A 22718-nucleotide genomic window follows, 5' to 3' on the forward strand; every position below is an offset into this window, starting at 1 on the left:
TCCAGCTGCCGACGCGCCAGTCCCCGAAGTTCCAGCAGAAGCGTTCCAGCCGACGTTGTGCCTATTAGCACTCCTTTCAGTTTATTGTATTTGATTGTAATTTATTTCACCTTCATGCATTAATCCCGTTTTCTCTAAAGAGTTACATTCCAGCATTATTTTGAGCATGATCTGTTTTGCAGTCGCACTTCCCTTACTGCTGCAGTTTACCCCTTGGCCCGTTGCCGCTAATTTTGTATCTTCGGCAGCGGCCGAAGATACTCTCCATTCCCTTGTTGGCTCCCAGGTTCTGTATATGGTCCCTAATTGTCTTGCAGTTGGACTTCTACTTATAACCGAAGTTTCCCTGGTGGCCAGTTGCCACTATTTATTTATCTTTGGCAGATGTTGATGCACCAGTTGCCAATATCCAGCTGCTGATGTTCAGAGGCAGGATTTTACAGTTTACATTTGGCAACTGTTGTTTGTTAAGTCCTTATTTTGCCCTTGTTGACCACTAGTGTTCGTGTTGTGCATGCTACGTTATTGTTGGTTTGTTAAGGTTAGGGTTTCCCTGCTTACTTCCTCCTCCCCAGTGTGGGACATTTACTTATTTATCTATTTATACAGTTCCTACTGTATCATACTACTACTTATTTAAGTTCTTTATTATTAGGTCCGGGTTTTAGCCGCCTTACTTCTACCCTCCCTCTGCTTTACTTGTTATCGTTTTCTCTGGCATTTTTCGCCATGCCCTCGGTCGGCCCGTACTAAGCCCATTAGCTGGGCCAGTCCGTTAGGCCCTTAGCCGGGACCCTGTGGAGCCCTTAGCTGGGCGGGCCCGCCCTGTTAGCCGGCTAATGGTCCTGCGACCTAGTACTTTGGAAGGAGTATTTTGTGCTTTTCCCTATCCTTCTAGTGCTTATGTCTCTCTTTTACATTTTCTTAGTGAAAACTTCGTTATATTTGTAAGGTACTATTTATTGCTTGTGTATGTACGTGTGTGTGTGTGCATATGTAGATGTATGTGTATATATGTATGTATATATATATATATATATATATATATATATATATATATATATATATATATATATATATATATATATATATATATATATATATATTACTGAAAACTCACACCCCAGAAGTGACTCGAACCCATACTCCCAGAAGCAACGCATCTGGTATGTACAAGACGCCTTAATCCACTTGACCATCACGACCGGACAAAATGAGGTGATAGCCGAGGCTATATGAACCACCCCACCGCCGGCACTCGGATAGTTATCTTGGGCATAGCATTTTACCAAATCACCTCATTCTTTGGGGCACACGTGAGGAACACAAATGCGAACAAGCCTGAATGGTCCCCAGGACATATGCAACTGAAAACTCACACCCCAGAAGTGACTCGAACCCATACTCCCAGAAGCAACGCATCTGGTATGTACAAGACGCCTTAATCCACTTGACCATCACGACCGGACAAAATGAGGTGATAGCCGAGGCTATATGAACCACCCCACCGCCGGCACTCGGATAGTTATCTTGGGCATAGCATTTTACCAAATCACCTCATTCTTTGGGGCACACGTGAGGAACACAAATGCGAACAAGCCTGAATGGTCCCCAGGACATATGCAACTGAAAACTCACACCCCAGAAGTGACTCGAACCCATACTCCCAGAAGCAACGCATCTGGTATGTACAAGACGCCTTAATCCACTTGACCATCACGACCGGACAAAATGAGGTGATAGCCGAGGCTATATGAACCACCCCACCGCCGGCACTCGGATAGTTATCTTGGGCATAGCATTTTACCAAATCACCTCATTCTTTGGGGCACACGTGAGGAACACAAATGCGAACAAGCCTGAATGGTCCCCAGGACATATGCAACTGAAAACTCACACCCCAGAAGTGACTCGAACCCATACTCCCAGAAGCAACGCATCTGGTATGTACAAGACGCCTTAATCCACTTGACCATCACGACCGGACAAAATGAGGTGATAGCCGAGGCTATATGAACCACCCCACCGCCGGCACTCGGATAGTTATCTTGGGCATAGCATTTTACCAAATCACCTCATTCTTTGGGGCACACGTGAGGAACACAAATGCGAACAAGCCTGAATGGTCCCCAGGACATATGCAACTGAAAACTCACACCCCAGAAGTGACTCGAACCCATACTCCCAGAAGCAACGCATCTGGTATGTACAAGACGCCTTAATCCACTTGACCATCACGACCGGACAAAATGAGGTGATAGCCGAGGCTATATGAACCACCCCACCGCCGGCACTCGGATAGTTATCTTGGGCATAGCATTTTACCAAATCACCTCATTCTTTGGGGCACACGTGAGGAACACAAATGCGAACAAGCCTGAATGGTCCCCAGGACATATGCAACTGAAAACTCACACCCCAGAAGTGACTCGAACCCATACTCCCAGAAGCAACGCATCTGGTATGTACAAGACGCCTTAATCCACTTGACCATCACGACCGGACAAAATGAGGTGATAGCCGAGGCTATATGAACCACCCCACCGCCGGCACTCGGATAGTTATCTTGGGCATAGCATTTTACCAAATCACCTCATTCTTTGGGGCACACGTGAGGAACACAAATGCGAACAAGCCTGAATGGTCCCCAGGACATATGCAACTGAAAACTCACACCCCAGAAGTGACTCGAACCCATACTCCCAGAAGCAACGCATCTGGTATGTACAAGACGCCTTAATCCACTTGACCATCACGACCGGACAAAATGAGGTGATAGCCGAGGCTATATGAACCACCCCACCGCCGGCACTCGGATAGTTATCTTGGGCATAGCATTTTACCAAATCACCTCATTCTTTGGGGCACACGTGAGGAACACAAATGCGAACAAGCCTGAATGGTCCCCAGGACATATGCAACTGAAAACTCACACCCCAGAAGTGACTCGAACCCATACTCCCAGAAGCAACGCATCTGGTATGTACAAGACGCCTTAATCCACTTGACCATCACGACCGGACAAAATGAGGTGATAGCCGAGGCTATATGAACCACCCCACCGCCGGCACTCGGATAGTTATCTTGGGCATAGCATTTTACCAAATCACCTCATTCTTTGGGGCACACGTGAGGAACACAAATGCGAACAAGCCTGAATGGTCCCCAGGACATATGCAACTGAAAACTCACACCCCAGAAGTGACTCGAACCCATACTCCCAGAAGCAACGCATCTGGTATGTACAAGACGCCTTAATCCACTTGACCATCACGACCGGACAAAATGAGGTGATAGCCGAGGCTATATGAACCACCCCACCGCCGGCACTCGGATAGTTATCTTGGGCATAGCATTTTACCAAATCACCTCATTCTTTGGGGCACACGTGAGGAACACAAATGCGAACAAGCCTGAATGGTCCCCAGGACATATGCAACTGAAAACTCACACCCCAGAAGTGACTCGAACCCATACTCCCAGAAGCAACGCATCTGGTATGTACAAGACGCCTTAATCCACTTGACCATCACGACCGGACAAAATGAGGTGATAGCCGAGGCTATATGAACCACCCCACCGCCGGCACTCGGATAGTTATCTTGGGCATAGCATTTTACCAAATCACCTCATTCTTTGGGGCACACGTGAGGAACACAAATGCGAACAAGCCTGAATGGTCCCCAGGACATATGCAACTGAAAACTCACACCCCAGAAGTGACTCGAACCCATACTCCCAGAAGCAACGCATCTGGTATGTACAAGACGCCTTAATCCACTTGACCATCACGACCGGACAAAATGAGGTGATAGCCGAGGCTATATGAACCACCCCACCGCCGGCACTCGGATAGTTATCTTGGGCATAGCATTTTACCAAATCACCTCATTCTTTGGGGCACACGTGAGGAACACAAATGCGAACAAGCCTGAATGGTCCCCAGGACATATGCAACTGAAAACTCACACCCCAGAAGTGACTCGAACCCATACTCCCAGAAGCAACGCATCTGGTATGTACAAGACGCCTTAATCCACTTGACCATCACGACCGGACAAAATGAGGTGATAGCCGAGGCTATATGAACCACCCCATCGCCGGCACTCGGATAGTTATCTTGGGCATAGCATTTTACCAAATCACCTCATTCTTTGGGGCACACGTGAGGAACACAAATGCGAACAAGCCTGAATGGTCCCCAGGACATATGCAACTGAAAACTCACACCCCAGAAGTGACTCGAACCCATACTCCCAGAAGCAACGCATCTGGTATGTACAAGACGCCTTAATCCACTTGACCATCACGACCGGACAAAATGAGGTGATAGCCGAGGCTATATGAACCACCCCACCGCCGGCACTCGGATAGTTATCTTGGGCATAGCATTTTACCAAATCACCTCATTCTTTGGGGCACACTTGAGGAACACAAATGCGAACAAGCCTGAATGGTCCCCAGGACATATGCAACTGAAAACTCACACCCCAGAAGTGACTCGAACCCATACTCCCAGAAGCAACGCATCTGGTATGTACAAGACGTCTTAATCCACTTGACCATCACGACCGGACAAAATGAGGTGATAGCCGAGGCTATATGAACCACCCCACCGCCGGCACTCGGATAGTTATCTTGGGCATAGCATTTTACCAAATCACCTCATTCTTTGGGGCACACGTGAGGAACACAAATGCGAACAAGCCTGAATGGTCCCCAGGACATATGCAACTGAAAACTCACACCCCAGAAGTGACTCGAACCCATACTCCCAGAAGCAACGCATCTGGTATGTACAAGACGCCTTAATCCACTTGACCATCACGACCGGACAAAATGAGGTGATAGCCGAGGCTATATGAACCACCCCACCGCCGGCACTCGGATAGTTATCTTGGGCATATCATTTTACCAAATCACCTCATTCTTTGGGGCACACGTGAGGAACACAAATGCGAACAAGCCTGAATGGTCCCCAGGACATATGCAACTGAAAACTCACACCCCAGAAGTGACTCGAACCCATACTCCCAGAAGCAACGCATCTGGTATGTACAAGACGCCTTAATCCACTTGACCATCACGACCGGACAAAATGAGGTGATAGCCGAGGCTATATGAACCACCCCACCGCCGGCACTCGGATAGTTATCTTGGGCATAGCATTTTACCAAATCACCTCATTCTTTGGGGCACACGTGAGGAACACAAATGCGAACAAGCCTGAATGGTCCCCAGGACATATGCAACTGAAAACTCACACCCCAGAAGTGACTCGAACCCATACTCCCAGAAGCAACGCATCTGGTATGTACAAGACGCCTTAATCCACTTGACCATCACGACCGGACAAAATGAGGTGATAGCCGAGGCTATATGAACCACCCCACCGCCGGCACTCGGATAGTTATCTTGGGCATAGCATTTTACCAAATCACCTCATTCTTTGGGGCACACGTGAGGAACACAAATGCGAACAAGCCTGAATGGTCCCCAGGACATATGCAACTGAAAACTCACACCCCAGAAGTGACTCGAACCCATACTCCCAGAAGCAACGCATCTGGTATGTACAAGACGCCTTAATCCACTTGACCATCACGACCGGACAAAATGAGGTGATAGCCGAGGCTATATGAACCACCCCACCGCCGGCACTCGGATAGTTATCTTGGGCATAGCATTTTACCAAATCACCTCATTCTTTGGGGCACACGTGAGGAACACAAATGCGAACAAGCCTGAATGGTCCCCAGGACATATGCAACTGAAAACTCACACCCCAGAAGTGACTCGAACCCATACTCCCAGAAGCAACGCATCTGGTATGTACAAGACGCCTTAATCCACTTGACCATCACGACCGGACAAAATGAGGTGATAGCCGAGGCTATATGAACCACCCCACCGCCGGCACTCGGATAGTTATCTTGGGCATAGCATTTTACCAAATCACCTCATTCTTTGGGGCACACGTGAGGAACACAAATGCGAACAAGCCTGAATGGTCCCCAGGACATATGCAACTGAAAACTCACACCCCAGAAGTGACTCGAACCCATACTCCCAGAAGCAACGCATCTGGTATGTACAAGACGCCTTAATCCACTTGACCATCACGACCGGACAAAATGAGGTGATAGCCGAGGCTATATGAACCACCCCACCGCCGGCACTCGGATAGTTATCTTGGGCATAGCATTTTACCAAATCACCTCATTCTTTGGGGCACACGTGAGGAACACAAATGCGAACAAGCCTGAATGGTCCCCAGGACATATGCAACTGAAAACTCACACCCCAGAAGTGACTCGAACCCATACTCCCAGAAGCAACGCATCTGGTATGTACAAGACGCCTTAATCCACTTGACCATCACGACCGGACAAAATGAGGTGATAGCCGAGGCTATATGAACCACCCCACCGCCGGCACTCGGATAGTTATCTTGGGCATAGCATTTTACCAAATCACCTCATTCTTTGGGGCACACGTGAGGAACACAAATGCGAACAAGCCTGAATGGTCCCCAGGACATATGCAACTGAAAACTCACACCCCAGAAGTGACTCGAACCCATACTCCCAGAAGCAACGCATCTGGTATGTACAAGACGCCTTAATCCACTTGACCATCACGACCGGACAAAATGAGGTGATAGCCGAGGCTATATGAACCACCCCACCGCCGGCACTCGGATAGTTATCTTGGGCATAGCATTTTACCAAATCACCTCATTCTTTGGGGCACACGTGAGGAACACAAATGCGAACAAGCCTGAATGGTCCCCAGGACATATGCAACTGAAAACTCACACCCCAGAAGTGACTCGAACCCATACTCCCAGAAGCAACGCATCTGGTATGTACAAGACGCCTTAATCCACTTGACCATCACGACCGGACAAAATGAGGTGATAGCCGAGGCTATATGAACCACCCCACCGCCGGCACTCGGATAGTTATCTTGGGCATAGCATTTTACCAAATCACCTCATTCTTTGGGGCACACGTGAGGAACACAAATGCGAACAAGCCTGAATGGTCCCCAGGACATATGCAACTGAAAACTCACACCCCAGAAGTGACTCGAACCCATACTCCCAGAAGCAACGCATCTGGTATGTACAAGACGCCTTAATCCACTTGACCATCACGACCGGACAAAATGAGGTGATAGCCGAGGCTATATGAACCACCCCACCGCCGGCACTCGGATAGTTATCTTGGGCATAGCATTTTACCAAATCACCTCATTCTTTGGGGCACACGTGAGGAACACAAATGCGAACAAGCCTGAATGGTCCCCAGGACATATGCAACTGAAAACTCACACCCAGAAGTGACTCGAACCCATACTCCCAGAAGCAACGCATCTGGTATGTACAAGACGCCTTAATCCACTTGACCATCACGACCGGACAAAATGAGGTGATAGCCGAGGCTATATGAACCACCCCACCGCCGGCACTCGGATAGTTATCTTGGGCATAGCATTTTACCAAATCACCTCATTCTTTGGGGCACACGTGAGGAACACAAATGCGAACAAGCCTGAATGGTCCCCAGGACATATGCAACTGAAAACTCACACCCCAGAAGTGACTCGAACCCATACTCCCAGAAGCAACGCATCTGGTATGTACAAGACGCCTTAATCCACTTGACCATCACGACCGGACAAAATGAGGTGATAGCCGAGGCTATATGAACCACCCCACCGCCGGCACTCGGATAGTTATCTTGGGCATAGCATTTTACCAAATCACCTCATTCTTTGGGGCACACGTGAGGAACACAAATGCGAACAAGCCTGAATGGTCCCCAGGACATATGCAACTGAAAACTCACACCCCAGAAGTGACTCGAACCCATACTCCCAGAAGCAACGCATCTGGTATGTACAAGACGCCTTAATCCACTTGACCATCACGACCGGACAAAATGAGGTGATAGCCGAGGCTATATGAACCACCCCACCGCCGGCACTCGGATAGTTATCTTGGGCATAGCATTTTACCAAATCACCTCATTCTTTGGGGCACACGTGAGGAACACAAATGCGAACAAGCCTGAATGGTCCCCAGGACATATGCAACTGAAAACTCACACCCCAGAAGTGACTCGAACCCATACTCCCAGAAGCAACGCATCTGGTATGTACAAGACGCCTTAATCCACTTGACCATCACGACCGGACAAAATGAGGTGATAGCCGAGGCTATATGAACCACCCCACCGCCGGCACTCGGATAGTTATCTTGGGCATAGCATTTTACCAAATCACCTCATTCTTTGGGGCACACGTGAGGAACACAAATGCGAACAAGCCTGAATGGTCCCCAGGACATATGCAACTGAAAACTCACACCCCAGAAGTGACTCGAACCCATACTCCCAGAAGCAACGCATCTGGTATGTACAAGACGCCTTAATCCACTTGACCATCACGACCGGACAAAATGAGGTGATAGCCGAGGCTATATGAACCACCCCACCGCCGGCACTCGGATAGTTATCTTGGGCATAGCATTTTACCAAATCACCTCATCTTTGGGGCACACGTGAGGAACACAAATGCGAACAAGCCTGAATGGTCCCCAGGACATATGCAACTGAAAACTCACACCCCAGAAGTGACTCGAACCCATACTCCCAGAAGCAACGCATCTGGTATGTACAAGACGCCTTAATCCACTTGACCATCACGACCGGACAAAATGAGGTGATAGCGAGGCTATATGAACCACCCCATCGCGGCACTCGGATAGTTATCTTGGGCATAGCATTTTACCAAATCACCTCATTCTTTGGGGCACACGTGAGGAACACAAATGCGAACAAGCCTGAATGGTCCCCAGGACATATGCAACTGAAAACTCACACCCCAGAAGTGACTCGAAACCCATACTCCCAGAAGCAACGCATCTGGTATGTACAAGACGCCTTAATCCACTTGACCATCACGACCGGACAAAATGAGGTGATAGCCGAGGCTATATGAACCACCCCACCGCCGGCACTCGGATAGTTATCTTGGGCATAGCATTTTACCAAATCACCTCATTCTTTGGGGCACACGTGAGGAACACAAATGCGAACAAGCCTGAATGGTCCCCAGGACATATGCAACTGAAAACTCACACCCCAGAAGTGACTCGAACCCATACTCCCAGAAGCAACGCATCTGGTATGTACAAGACGCCTTAATCCACTTGACCATCACGACCGGACAAAATGAGGTGATAGCCGAGGCTATATGAACCACCCCACCGCCGGCACTCGGATAGTTATCTTGGGCATAGCATTTTACCAAATCACCTCATTCTTTGGGGCACACGTGAGGAACACAAATGCGAACAAGCCTGAATGGTCCCCAGGACATATGCAACTGAAAACTCACACCCCAGAAGTGACTCGAACCCATACTCCCAGAAGCAACGCATCTGGTATGTACAAGACGCCTTAATCCACTTGACCATCACGACCGGACAAAATGAGGTGATAGCCGAGGCTATATGAACCACCCCACCGCCGGCACTCGGATAGTTATCTTGGGCATAGCATTTTACCAAATCACCTCATTCTTTGGGGCACACGTGAGGAACACAAATGCGAACAAGCCTGAATGGTCCCCAGGACATATGCAACTGAAAACTCACACCCCAGAAGTGACTCGAACCCATACTCCCAGAAGCAACGCATCTGGTATGTACAAGACGCCTTAATCCACTTGACCATCACGACCGGACAAAATGAGGTGATAGCCGAGGCTATATGAACCACCCCACCGCCGGCACTCGGATAGTTATCTTGGGCATAGCATTTTACCAAATCACCTCATTCTTTGGGGCACACGTGAGGAACACAAATGCGAACAAGCCTGAATGGTCCCCAGGACATATGCAACTGAAAACTCACACCCCAGAAGTGACTCGAACCCATACTCCCAGAAGCAACGCATCTGGTATGTACAAGACGCCTTAATCCACTTGACCATCACGACCGGACAAAATGAGGTGATAGCCGAGGCTATATGAACCACCCCACCGCCGGCACTCGGATAGTTATCTTGGGCATAGCATTTTACCAAATCACCTCATTCTTTGGGGCACACGTGAGGAACACAAATGCGAACAAGCCTGAATGGTCCCCAGGACATATGCAACTGAAAACTCACACCCCAGAAGTGACTCGAACCCATACTCCCAGAAGCAACGCATCTGGTATGTACAAGACGCCTTAATCCACTTGACCATCACGACCGGACAAAATGAGGTGATAGCCGAGGCTATATGAACCACCCCACCGCCGGCACTCGGATAGTTATCTTGGGCATAGCATTTTACCAAATCACCTCATTCTTTGGGGCACACGTGAGGAACACAAATGCGAACAAGCCTGAATGGTCCCCAGGACATATGCAACTGAAAACTCACACCCCAGAAGTGACTCGAACCCATACTCCCAGAAGCAACGCATCTGGTATGTACAAGACGCCTTAATCCACTTGACCATCACGACCGGACAAAATGAGGTGATAGCCGAGGCTATATGAACCACCCCACCGCCGGCACTCGGATAGTTATCTTGGGCATAGCATTTTACCAAATCACCTCATTCTTTGGGGCACACGTGAGGAACACAAATACGAACAAGCCTGAATGGTCCCCAGGACATATGCAACTGAAAACTCACACCCCAGAAGTGACTCGAACCCATACTCCCAGAAGCAACGCATCTGGTATGTACAAGACGCCTTAATCCACTTGACCATCACGACCGGACAAAATGAGGTGATAGCCGAGGCTATATGAACCACCCCACCGCCGGCACTCGGATAGTTATCTTGGGCATAGCATTTTACCAAATCACCTCATTCTTTGGGGCACACGTGAGGAACACAAATGCGAACAAGCCTGAATGGTCCCCAGGACATATGCAACTGAAAACTCACACCCCAGAAGTGACTCGAACCCATACTCCCAGAAGCAACGCATCTGGTATGTACAAGACGCCTTAATCCACTTGACCATCACGACCGGACAAAATGAGGTGATAGCCGAGGCTATATGAACCACCCCACCGCCGGCACTCGGATAGTTATCTTGGGCATAGCATTTTACCAAATCACCTCATTCTTTGGGGCACACGTGAGGAACACAAATGCGAACAAGCCTGAATGGTCCCCAGGACATATGCAACTGAAAACTCACACCCCAGAAGTGACTCGAACCCATACTCCCAGAAGCAACGCATCTGGTATGTACAAGACGCCTTAATCCACTTGACCATCACGACCGGACAAAATGAGGTGATAGCCGAGGCTATATGAACCACCCCACCGCCGGCACTCGGATAGTTATCTTGGGCATAGCATTTTACCAAATCACCTCATTCTTTGGGGCACACGTGAGGAACACAAATGCGAACAAGCCTGAATGGTCCCCAGGACATATGCAACTGAAAACTCACACCCCAGAAGTGACTCGAACCCATACTCCCAGAAGCAACGCATCTGGTATGTACAAGACGCCTTAATCCACTTGACCATCACGACCGGACAAAATGAGGTGATAGCCGAGGCTATATGAACCACCCCACCGCCGGCACTCGGATAGTTATCTTGGGCATAGCATTTTACCAAATCACCTCATTCTTTGGGGCACACGTGAGGAACACAAATGCGAACAAGCCTGAATGGTCCCCAGGACATATGCAACTGAAAACTCACACCCCAGAAGTGACTCGAACCCATACTCCCAGAAGCAACGCATCTGGTATGTACAAGACGCCTTAATCCACTTGACCATCACGACCGGACAAAATGAGGTGATAGCCGAGGCTATATGAACCACCCCACCGCCGGCACTCGGATAGTTATCTTGGGCATAGCATTTTACCAAATCACCTCATTCTTTGGGGCACACGTGAGGAACACAAATGCGAACAAGCCTGAATGGTCCCCAGGACATATGCAACTGAAAACTCACACCCCAGAAGTGACTCGAACCCATACTCCCAGAAGCAACGCATCTGGTATGTACAAGACGCCTTAATCCACTTGACCATCACGACCGGACAAAATGAGGTGATAGCCGAGGCTATATGAACCACCCCACCGCCGGCACTCGGATAGTTATCTTGGGCATAGCATTTTACCAAATCACCTCATTCTTTGGGGCACACGTGAGGAACACAAATGCGAACAAGCCTGAATGGTCCCCAGGACATATGCAACTGAAAACTCACACCCCAGAAGTGACTCGAACCCATACTCCCAGAAGCAACGCATCTGGTATGTACAAGACGCCTTAATCCACTTGACCATCACGACCGGACAAAATGAGGTGATAGCCGAGGCTATATGAACCACCCCACCGCCGGCACTCGGATAGTTATCTTGGGCATAGCATTTTACCAAATCACCTCATTCTTTGGGGCACACGTGAGGAACACAAATGCGAACAAGCCTGAATGGTCCCCAGGACATATGCAACTGAAAACTCACACCCCAGAAGTGACTCGAACCCATACTCCCAGAAGCAACGCATCTGGTATGTACAAGACGCCTTAATCCACTTGACCATCACGACCGGACAAAATGAGGTGATAGCCGAGGCTATATGAACCACCCCACCGCCGGCACTCGGATAGTTATCTTGGGCATAGCATTTTACCAAATCACCTCATTCTTTGGGGCACACGTGAGGAACACAAATGCGAACAAGCCTGAATGGTCCCCAGGACATATGCAACTGAAAACTCACACCCCAGAAGTGACTCGAACCCATACTCCCAGAAGCAACGCATCTGGTATGTACAAGACGCCTTAATCCACTTGACCATCACGACCGGACAAAATGAGGTGATAGCCGAGGCTATATGAACCACCCCACCGCCGGCACTCGGATAGTTATCTTGGGCATAGCATTTTACCAAATCACCTCATTCTTTGGGGCACACGTGAGGAACACAAATGCGAACAAGCCTGAATGGTCCCCAGGACATATGCAACTGAAAACTCACACCCAGAAGTGACTCGAACCCATACTCCCAGAAGCAACGCATCTGGTATGTACAAGACGCCTTAATCCACTTGACCATCACGACCGGACAAAATGAGGTGATAGCCGAGGCTATATGAACCACCCCACCGCCGGCACTCGGATAGTTATCTTGGGCATAGCATTTTACCAAATCACCTCATTCTTTGGGGCACACGTGAGGAACACAAATGCGAACAAGCCTGAATGGTCCCCAGGACATATGCAACTGAAAACTCACACCCAAGAAGTGACTCGAACCCATACTCCCAGAAGCAACGCATCTGGTATGTACAAGACGCCTTAATCCACTTGACCATCACGACCGGACAAAATGAGGTGATAGCCGAGGCTATATGAACCACCCCACCGCCGGCACTCGGATAGTTATCTTGGGCATAGCATTTTACCAAATCACCTCATTCTTTGGGGCACACGTGAGGAACACAAATGCGAACAAGCCTGAATGGTCCCCAGGACATATGCAACTGAAAACTCACACCCCAGAAGTGACTCGAACCCATACTCCCAGAAGCAACGCATCTGGTATGTACAAGACGCCTTAATCCACTTGACCATCACGACCGGACAAAATGAGGTGATAGCCGAGGCTATATGAACCACCCCACCGCCGGCACTCGGATAGTTATCTTGGGCATAGCATTTTACCAAATCACCTCATTCTTTGGGGCACACGTGAGGAACACAAATGCGAACAAGCCTGAATGGTCCCCAGGACATATGCAACTGAAAACTCACACCCCAGAAGTGACTCGAACCCATACTCCCAGAAGCAACGCATCTGGTATGTACAAGACGCCTTAATCCACTTGACCATCACGACCGGACAAAATGAGGTGATAGCCGAGGCTATATGAACCACCCCACCGCCGGCACTCGGATAGTTATCTTGGGCATAGCATTTTACCAAATCACCTCATTCTTTGGGGCACACGTGAGGAACACAAATGCGAACAAGCCTGAATGGTCCCCAGGACATATGCAACTGAAAACTCACACCCCAGAAGTGACTCGAACCCATACTCCCAGAAGCAACGCATCTGGTATGTACAAGACGCCTTAATCCACTTGACCATCACGACCGGACAAAATGAGGTGATAGCCGAGGCTATATGAACCACCCCACCGCCGGCACTCGGATAGTTATCTTGGGCATAGCATTTTACCAAATCACCTCATTCTTTGGGGCACACGTGAGGAACACAAATGCGAACAAGCCTGAATGGTCCCCAGGACATATGCAACTGAAAACTCACACCCCAGAAGTGACTCGAACCCATACTCCCAGAAGCAACGCATCTGGTATGTACAAGACGCCTTAATCCACTTGACCATCACGACCGGACAAAATGAGGTGATAGCCGAGGCTATATGAACCACCCCACCGCCGGCACTCTGATAGTTATCTTGGGCATAGCATTTTACCAAATCACCTCATTCTTTGGGGCACACGTGAGGAACACAAATGCGAACAAGCCTGAATGGTCCCCAGGACATATGCAACTGAAAACTCACACCCCAGAAGTGACTCGAACCCATACTCCCAGAAGCAACGCATCTGGTATGTACAAGACGCCTTAATCCACTTGACCATCACGACCGGACAAAATGAGGTGATAGCCGAGGCTATATGAACCACCCCACCGCCGGCACTCGGATAGTTATCTTGGGCATAGCATTTTACCAAATCACCTCATTCTTTGGGGCACACGTGAGGAACACAAATGCGAACAAGCCTGAATGGTCCCCAGGACATATGCAACTGAAAACTCACACCCCAGAAGTGACTCGAACCCATACTCCCAGAAGCAACGCATCTGGTATGTACAAGACGCCTTAATCCACTTGACCATCACGACCGGACAAAATGAGGTGATAGCCGAGGCTATATGAACCACCCCACCGCCGGCACTCGGATAGTTATCTTGGGCATAGCATTTTACCAAATCACCTCATTCTTTGGGGCACACGTGAGGAACACAAATGCGAACAAGCCTGAATGGTCCCCAGGACATATGCAACTGAAAACTCACACCCCAGAAGTGACTCGAACCCATACTCCCAGAAGCAACGCATCTGGTATGTACAAGACGCCTTAATCCACTTGACCATCACGACCGGACAAAATGAGGTGATAGCCGAGGCTATATGAACCACCCCACCGCCGGCACTCGGATAGTTATCTTGGGCATAGCATTTTACCAAATCACCTCATTCTTTGGGGCACACGTGAGGAACACAAATGCGAACAAGCCTGAATGGTCCCCAGGACATATGCAACTGAAAACTCACACCCCAGAAGTGACTCGAACCCATACTCCCAGAAGCAACGCATCTGGTATGTACAAGACGCCTTAATCCACTTGACCATCACGACCGGACAAAATGAGGTGATAGCCGAGGCTATATGAACCACCCCACCGCCGGCACTCGGATAGTTATCTTGGGCATAGCATTTTACCAAATCACCTCATTCTTTGGGGCACACGTGAGGAACACAAATGCGAACAAGCCTGAATGGTCCCCAGGACATATGCAACTGAAAACTCACACCCCAGAAGTGACTCGAACCCATACTCCCAGAAGCAACGCATCTGGTATGTACAAGACGCCTTAATCCACTTGACCATCACGACCGGACAAAATGAGGTGATAGCCGAGGCTATATGAACCACCCCACCGCCGGCACTCGGATAGTTATCTTGGGCATAGCATTTTACCAAATCACCTCATTCTTTGGGGCACACGTGAGGAACACAAATGCGAACAAGCCTGAATGGTCCCCAGGACATATGCAACTGAAAACTCATATGTTGTATGCATATGTCCTGGGGACCATTCAGGCTTGTTCGCATTTGTGTTCCTCACGTGTGCCCCAAAGAATGAGGTGATTTGGTAAAATGCTATGCCCAAGATAACTATCCGAGTGCCGGCGGTGGGGTGGTTCATATAGCCTCGGCTATCACCTCATTTTGTCCGGTCGTGATGGTCAAGTGGATTAAGGCGTCTTGTACATACCAGATGCGTTGCTTCTGGGAGTATGGGTTCGAGTCACTTCTGGGGTGTGAGTTTTCAGTTGCATATGTCCTGGGGACCATTCAGGCTTGTTCGCATTTGTGTTCCTCACGTGTGCCCCAAAGAATGAGGTGATTTGGTAAAATGCTATGCCCAAGATAACTATCCGAGTGCCGGCGGTGGGGTGGTTCATATAGCCTCGGCTATCACCTCATTTTGTCCGGTCGTGATGGTCAAGTGGATTAAGGCGTCTTGTACATACCAGATGCGTTGCTTCTGGGAGTATGGGTTCGAGTCACTTCTGGGGTGTGAGTTTTCAGTTGCATATGTCCTGGGGACCATTCAGGCTTGTTCGCATTTGTGTTCCTCACGTGTGCCCCAAAGAATGAGGTGATTTGGTAAAATGCTATGCCCAAGATAACTATCCGAGTGCCGGCGGTGGGGTGGTTCATATAGCCTCGGCTATCACCTCATTTTGTCCGGTCGTGATGGTCAAGTGGATTAAGGCGTCTTGTACATACCAGATGCGTTGCTTCTGGGAGTATGGGTTCGAGTCACTTCTGGGGTGTGAGTTTTCAGTTGCATATGTCCTGGGGACCATTCAGGCTTGTTCGCATTTGTGTTCCTCACGTGTGCCCCAAAGAATGAGGTGATTTGGTAAAATGCTATGCCCAAGATAACTATCCGAGTGCCGGCGGTGGGGTGGTTCATATAGCCTCGGCTATCACCTCATTTTGTCCGGTCGTGATGGTCAAGTGGATTAAGGCGTCTTGTACATACCAGATGCGTTGCTTCTGGGAGTATGGGTTCGAGTCACTTCTGGGGTGTGAGTTTTCAGTTGCATATGTCCTGGGGACCATTCAGGCTTGTTCGCATTTGTGTTCCTCACGTGTGCCCCAAAGAATGAGGTGATTTGGTAAAATGCTATGCCCAAGATAACTATCCGAGTGCCGGCGGTGGGGTGGTTCATATAGCCTCGGCTATCACCTCATTTTGTCCGGTCGTGATGGTCAAGTGGATTAAGGCGTCTTGTACATACCAGATGCGTTGCTTCTGGGAGTATGGGTTCGAGTCACTTCTGGGGTGTGAGTTTTCAGTTGCATATGTCCTGGGGACCATTCAGGCTTGTTCGCATTTGTGTTCCTCACGTGTGCCCCAAAGAATGAGGTGATTTGGTAAAATGCTATGCCCAAGATAACTATCCGAGTGCCGGCGGTGGGGTGGTTCATATAGCCTCGGCTATCACCTCATTTTGTCCGGTCGTGATGGTCAAGTGGATTAAGGCGTCTTGTACATACCAGATGCGTTGCTTCTGGGAGTATGGGTTCGAGTCACTTCTGGGGTGTGAGTTTTCAGTTGCATATGTCCTGGGGACCATTCAGGCTTGTTCGCATTTGTGTTCCTCACGTGTGCCCCAAAGAATGAGGTGATTTGGTAAAATGCTATGCCCAAGATAACTATCCGAGTGCCGGCGGTGGGGTGGTTCATATAGCCTCGGCTATCACCTCATTTTGTCCGGTCGTGATGGTCAAGTGGATTAAGGCGTCTTGTACATACCAGATGCGTTGCTTCTGGGAGTATGGGTTCGAGTCACTTCTGGGGTGTGAGTTTTCAGTTGCATATGTCCTGGGGACCATTCAGGCTTGTTCGCATTTGTGTTCCTCACGTGTGCCCCAAAGAATGAGGTGATTTGGTAAAATGCTATGCCCAAGATAACTATCCGAGTGCCGGCGGTGGGGTGGTTCATATAGCCTCGGCTATCACCTCATTTTGTCCGGTCGTGATGGTCAAGTGGATTAAGGCGTCTTGTACATACCAGATGCGTTGCTTCTGGGAGTATGGGTTCGAGTCACTTCTGGGGTGTGAGTTTTCAGTTGCATATGTCCTGGGGACCATTCAGGCTTGTTCGCATTTGTGTTCCTCACGTGTGCCCCAAAGAATGAGGTGATTTGGTAAAATGCTATGCCCAAGATAACTATCCGAGTGCCGGCGGTGGGGTGGTTCATATAGCCTCGGCTATCACCTCATTTTGTCCGGTCGTGATGGTCAAGTGGATTAAGGCGTCTTGTACATACCAGATGCGTTGCTTCTGGGAGTATGGGTTCGAGTCACTTCTGGGGTGTGAGTTTTCAGTTGCATATGTCCTGGGGACCATTCAGGCTTGTTCGCATATATATATATATATATATATATATATATATATATATATATATATATATATATATATGTAGATGTATGTGTATATATGTGTATATATGTATATACTGTATATATATATATGTAGATGTATGTGTATATATGTGTATATATGTATATATATATGTATGTGTATGTATATATTCATTAGTTGCTATACTAATTTATAGTACTGTCATTCAATTTTTATTTCCATCTCGTCCGTAGTATTTTATTGTGAGTCTGGGAGTTGGTTTACTATTTTCGTCCTTATTTCTGTTATTTTACTATATTAATTACATTAATTATTTTACATTTACGGATCCCTAGCCTTCCTGGTGTCCATTTCTCTTTGCCTCAGATCCCCAGATCTTGAAGTTCTTGGGGTACTGCTGCTCGCAGAATGCTCATTGACACTCAGACTAAACTCATTTACGCCTCTTAGGGCAGTTTCTTAGGCTAACTATTCAGGTCTTAACATGCTTTCGGAGGCCAACCTACAATAGAGATCACTATAACGGACTCGGTTACCGTCCTTATAATTCGTGTCACTCTGGACGCAAGCATGTTACAGTTACGCCTTAAGACCTGTTTCTTATATTTGATTTATGGTTTTATTTATATATTGATTTGATATTATATACATAGTGGTCATATAAATATTGATTATGTTGGGCTGTTCTACTGTTTTATATTATTCTATTGGATTATTTTGAAATGAATTATTACTTGCTAGATCCCTCCCCCTGGATTAACTTCTGCCCTTGACCCAGATACGGTAACTGGTTTCCCCAACCTTTTTTACTAGTCTGGGTTTTTCCCGCTAAAGTTCTGCTCGGTTTGGTAGTTACCTTACTTCGCTACAGACTAGTTTCCTGGAAGATGTTTTTCTGTTCCTTTCCCCTCTAGTCACTCCTATTCCCTGTGCCAGTGTTCCTTTTCAGAGTTTCTGCAGGGTATCACCCTGGCTTTATCCATTAATGACACTTGCCCAGTTTGCTTCCGGAAATGTCCTCCTCCTCTTAGAAACTAATTCCAGCAGTACCCTTAAGGGGTAGGTTCCTTGCCCGTCACGTTCATACTGCATGCCCGTTTCTGCCCACCCTTACTGCCTTAATACTTCCAGAACCGACTACGGAAGGCGCACAAGGTACACCATTGATGAACAAGGAAAAGGGATGGAGCCCGAGGACAGACTACTGCACCCATGAGGTCGACACACATTCCTAGTTACAGCGGCCAGCCGCCGCGTTTGCCCTTCGGGGTTGGGGGTTCCGCGCCGCTGGCCCTCGCGGGATTGGGGGTGCTCCGCCGGAACCCCCAAAGTGATAAGCCTGCAGATAGCTAAGAAATATTCCCATGAATTGTAATTAGTGTAATTAAATTAATGCAACTTTCATTTACTACCTATGGATGTAGTTATTAATTGTAATTGATTTCTACTTTATCATTAAGGATTATTCATTATAATTATTCCTTAATACTTTATTGTTGTGCACTAGTCAATAATTATTTATCATTCATCCTAATTAGCTATTTGATTCATTAAAAATAATTGCTTATCATTATACTATTTGTTATTATTATTTATTATATAATAATAATTAATTTATTATTTTATTAATTTATTATATATTAATTTATTATTTACCATTATAAAATAAACAAGTCCCCAATCTGAGCACTTTTCTTCCAACCTCAGAAAATGCTAATGTCAGACTTTGGCATCAGTCATGTGTATGGAGTTCTTAGGCCTACCGGGGACCACAGCCAGAACCAGGCCCCCTCAGAGAGGCAAGGGGGGCAATGGCCTATAGAAGCCCCCGTGTGGTAGGAAGCATTCTATGTCTGCCATCGACCGGAACAGGCACCCAGAAAGGTAAGCGCCTCAAAACAAACCCCTATTCTAGTTAAAATTGCTACCAAAAGCCGAACTAGTAGATAGAACTCCCCAACCGAAAACAAGCAAACTATTGTGACGTCACACACCGCCGCGCCGCTGTCTGCGCAGCTCCCCCCCTCCCCGGGAGGGGGAAGGGGGAGCCCCAGACCCCCCACGCTGGCTACCCACACCTCAGTTCTTGAGGCTGATGCTATAGGTGATGGTCGTGTGCTCTGGCTCTGGTGTCGCTACTGCACTGTGCTTTGCGTGTGGTGTTGGTTTTGTGGGTGCGAGAGCCAGAAGTTATCTTCAGTACACGGGCTGCATGCGCCTAGGGCTGCCTTCCCTAGGTGCCCTGTAAGTACTGCCCTTGGGCTTGGGGCCACCTTCCACAGGCTCCTTGGGGTCTGCCTCTGCTGGTCTGTTTTACCTTTCGGTTTTTCGGCCGCCTGTTGGGCTCTTGGGTGTTCTGTTCTCCCTTGTTACCGGCAGGTAAGAGGCAGTTTGCACTGGTAGGGGCGCCACGGGTTCCTCCGTGGAATCTGGCTGGGCTCTGGCTCTTAGGTGTTCTTCACCTTTTTGTCCTCTTCTGTTTGAGGAGTCGGCCGTGGCGCAGTTTATTCAGGCTGCGTCGGTGGCTTGTCGTCCGATGTCGGACTTGTTGGTTTTCCGGGGGTCCCGGGGTGGGTCTTCCCGGAAAGGTCGGGCCAGGGCTCGGGGTTCCTCTCGTCGTGGTAGGCCTCTGGTGTCAGGTTCGGGGTTGGCTCCTCCTGCGGACCCTCCCTCGTCTGGTTGGTCCGGTTCACGCTGTGCAGAGTTCTGGGTCTCGTAAGGGTCGCCGGCCCTTTTGCGGTTTGCCCCCTTGACGGGGCGATGGGGGGGCGGCCTGCACTGCTCGCCCGCGCCTGGTCCCACGATTCGTGGGCCTTTCGGGTCGTGTCTCGCGGCCTGCGGTGGCGTTGGGTGGCCCCTCCCCACTTTGGGGAGTCGGGGCTGGCGGGGTAGGTTTCTTCCCCTGTGCTCTGTCATGTCGTCTTGGAGTGGGTACGCTTGGGCGTCGTCGAAACGACGTCGTCCCTCAAATGGGTTTCCCGTCTGTTTCCGGTTCCGAAACGGGACTGTGCGGACCTGTGGTTCATTCTGGACTTGGCCCATCTGAACCCCTGGGTTCATTGCCCCTCCTTTCGGATGACTACGCTGTCTCAGGAGCCGGGAGCTTGGATGGTGTCCCTGGACCTCCGGGACGCTTATTGGCATGTCCCGATTCATCCACGGTTCAGGGACTGGCTCGGTTTTGTTGTGGGGCGTCTGAGTTACCGCTTTCGTTGTCTCACATTCGGGTTGAACCTGGCACCTCGCTTGTTCACGCGCCTTACACGGGTTGTGGTGGCTCGTTTGCGTCTCCTAGGTGTTCGGGTGTTGGCCTACCTCGACGACTGGCTGGTTTAGGCTCCCAGCCAGTCAGCTTGCTTGCTAGCCAGGGATTTGGCTCTTTCCCAGCTCGCCGAGTTCGGGTTTTTTGTGAACTGGCGGAAGTCCCATTGGTTCCCTCTCAAGTTCGGACTTGGCTGGGTCTCGTTTGGGACTCTCGAACCGCCTCCTTGTCTCTCCCTCCGGAGTCTCTCCTGCGGCTGCGGTCCCGCCTTCGTCTGTTTCTGGAGGGTCCTCGGGTCACCCGGCGGTTGCTCGAGGGGCTGTGCGGGAGCCTGAACTTCGCGATGGTGGTCTACCTGCCGGGTCGGGTTTGGCTTCGACGGCTGGTCTGGTTCCTTCGGGGTTACCCCTTCCACCTCTCTCACGATCGCAGAGTTCGACCCCCGGGGGCCTTGCGTCGGTTGCTGCGTCACCGGCTTCCTCTTCGGGTTTTTCGGGGTTCAGTGCCTTGGTGCCTACCCGAGCCCTCCCTCGATGTGTACATGGATGCGTCGTCTCTCGGCTGGGGTTTTGTGACCAGTGCTCACCAGGCCGGCCAGGGGCGTTGGGATCCGTCCTTCCGTCGAGCTCACAGCACGGTGCGGGAGTTCGCGGCAGTGTGGTTTGCTCTGGGGAGGATTCGGGTGGCCAGCGGATCAACGATTCGGCTCCATTCGGACTGCTCTCCGGTGGTTCATTGCCTGAACTGTGGGGATTCGATGCGGTCCCTGTCTCTTTGGGGTTGGTCGCTTCGGGTGACTCGTCTGCTGAGTTCTCGGGGTTTGGCTCTCCTGGCGGTTCACGCACGGGGTGTGTCCAACGTCTTGGCCGATGCCCTGTCTCGCTTCGTTCCCCTCTCCACGGATTGGACGGTCAACGACGAGTCCTTCCGTTGGCTTTGCCAGACGTTCGGGCGCCCCGAGGTGGACCTCTTTGCGTTGGCGTGGTCGCGGCGTCTTCCCATTTATGCGGCGCCCTTCCCCGATCACGAGGCCGTCGGGGTCGATGCCTATTGGCTAGACTGGTCGAGGTGGGGGTTCCTGTACCTCTTTCCCCCGGTTCGGCTGTTGCTCCAGGTCCTAACTCGCTTAAAGACTTACCAGGGGAGAGCTGTCCTTGTGGCCCCTTGGTGGCCGGCCCAGCCTTGGTTTCAGGCGCTGGTTG

At 49.6% G+C, this 22718-nt stretch overlaps 1 long non-coding RNA gene across 1 annotated transcript in view; it reads left to right on the forward strand.

The window, feature by feature from the left end:
- LOC138349819 (uncharacterized) overlaps nucleotides 1–19674 on the forward strand; it is a 106064-nt gene extending 86390 nt beyond the window's left edge. The window contains exon 4 of the long non-coding RNA XR_011225398.1: nucleotides 19386–19674. This is a non-coding gene — a long non-coding RNA (uncharacterized lncRNA). The remainder of the gene's footprint in view (nucleotides 1–19385) is intronic.
- Nucleotides 19675–22718: the final 3044 nt, after the last annotated feature.

This window comes from Procambarus clarkii, chromosome 8 (assembly GCF_040958095.1).
Source record: "Procambarus clarkii isolate CNS0578487 chromosome 8, FALCON_Pclarkii_2.0, whole genome shotgun sequence".
Taxonomy (NCBI): Eukaryota; Metazoa; Arthropoda; class Malacostraca; order Decapoda; family Cambaridae; genus Procambarus; species Procambarus clarkii.